This window comes from Cryptomeria japonica, chromosome 9 (assembly GCF_030272615.1).
Source record: "Cryptomeria japonica chromosome 9, Sugi_1.0, whole genome shotgun sequence".
Classification (NCBI taxonomy): domain Eukaryota; kingdom Viridiplantae; phylum Streptophyta; class Pinopsida; order Cupressales; family Cupressaceae; genus Cryptomeria; species Cryptomeria japonica.
The window spans coordinates 332,038,614-332,040,801 of record NC_081413.1 but is presented as its reverse complement, the minus strand read 5'-3'; positions in this window follow the sequence as shown (position 1 = coordinate 332,040,801).

Here is a 2,188-nt window from a genome sequence, read left to right as displayed (position 1 = left end):
TAAATGTAAATTTAATTAAATGGGCTAGAAGGGGGATTTAATTAAATGTAAATTTAATTAAATGGCTTAGATAGAAGAAGGGTATATTAATTAAATCTTAATTTAATTAATAGGCGATTAGAAGAATAGGGATATTAATTAAATCTTAATTTAATTAATTGGAAGAATTAAGAATAATTAAATGAATAAAATTCACTTAATTAATTGTGCAACTTTTAGGTGTCTACATTTTGCCCCTCTTTGAGTTAACGTGTGATCACATGTTGATTCAAAGAAAATTTGTTGGATATGATGTCAAAATTTGATCGATATAATGTTGTGGATATAAAAAATTGATTTGATATGAAAAGTTGATATGATGCCCCAGATTTGATGATTGATATTGATGACGCTCCAGATATGAAGAATTGATTTGATATGAAAAGTTGATATGAGACTGATGTCGATATGAAATTGATATGAAATTGATGTCAAGATTTGATATGATAATGCCCCCTCAGGAGATCGTTCGTGCACAAAAGGCATGAATGATCTCTCGAAAGAAGAAGAATTCTATTTGAAAGATAGAAGAGTGGATAGTGATGACATGCATGGGTTTGATAAGATTGATTAGATTGATTGGATTGAGATCAAGTCTGGTTTCGGGTATGACACCTCTTGTATAAGACATGGATAATTGAGCATCTGGTTTCAGGAATGATACCGCCTGTATAAGACATGGATGATCGAGCGTCTAGTTTCAAGAATGATACCGCCTGTATAAGACATGGATGATCGAGCGTCTGGTTTTAGGAATGATATATCCTGTATAAGAGCTGATCAAAACATCTGGTTTCAGAAATGATATATCCTGTATAAGCGCTGATCAAAACATCTGGTTTCAGAAATGATATATCCTGCATAAGAGTTGATCAAAACATCTGGTTTCAGGAAAGATACATCCTCCATAAGACATGATAGAAGATAGTTTGGAAGAATGATGAAGATATGAAAGTGAAGAAATATTCCATGATGATGTGATAGATATGCGAGGGATGCAATGATGAATGATATGCATTATGTTTTGATATGAGATTCTACGAGGATGATGTAAATGCTCTTGATTTCGATTATGACGTGAATGTATGATTCATCATGAGATGAATGAAAATATGATGATGAATTGCTTTGATTTATGAGATGTGAGATGTATGATAATGATAATGATGTGCAACTAAATGCAAGAAAAATGATGTGCAACCTAATGCAAGAATAAGATGATAATGATGTACAGCTAATGCAAAGCTTAATATGCATTCTCGTTCTCAATGTTGCCATCTATTGTGATCAAAGTGCCAGTGCTTCCTTTGTTTTCATCATCGAGCCTTGATTTGTTGAAATTTGATACAAGCCTCATGGTATAATTGAACCATAACGACCCGAGTATATCTTACATGGATTTTGATATTGCAAGACGACACAAGCATCAAGGTATAATTGAACCAAGATGACCTGAGTGTTGCTTGCGTACACAAAAAAGAGTTAACCTTTGTCCCATACAAATCCAAAATGTCCTCAGTGATATGTTACCTAATCACATCGTAAGACAAATTTGCATAATAGAAGGCCTCACTCCCAAATAGCAAACAAAGAAAACAACGCACTCCTTCCTTGCTTCTCTAGTCATTGAGACATCCTCGAGTTACTTAGGAGATATGATAAGAAAAAATTAACAACCATAAGTAACCATGCATGCTATTTGGAATCTACTCTTGTCAAATAAAATATCTTGCAAATATATCTTTGTTCAGTTCAAATCAGTTCAAATCAGTGATGTCTAGCCGTCTTGCATTGTCGTTTGTCATTTGTTGGTTGTGTTGATCCTTGTTGTCTTGCTACATTTTTGGTCTGATGTTGAAAACCCTGAAGACGAAATGCCCCCAGCGAGGTCAGGATTTTGCCCCTTGTTGCTGATACTACGTCGATATGGATATGTACATTGATCACCAAGCCATGGTGGGATATGATTTGGATAACTAATTCAGATAAACCAAGGATAGTGACTATGCTAAGTATGTCCAGGATTGATAAGCATTTGCGAATTTCTGGTGATGTCTCAGATGGGTGGATATGATATGTACAATATGATTTGTGAAACATGTACTGCCATCAATTGATAAAGATAAAGCTAACTAGAATAAAATCCAAC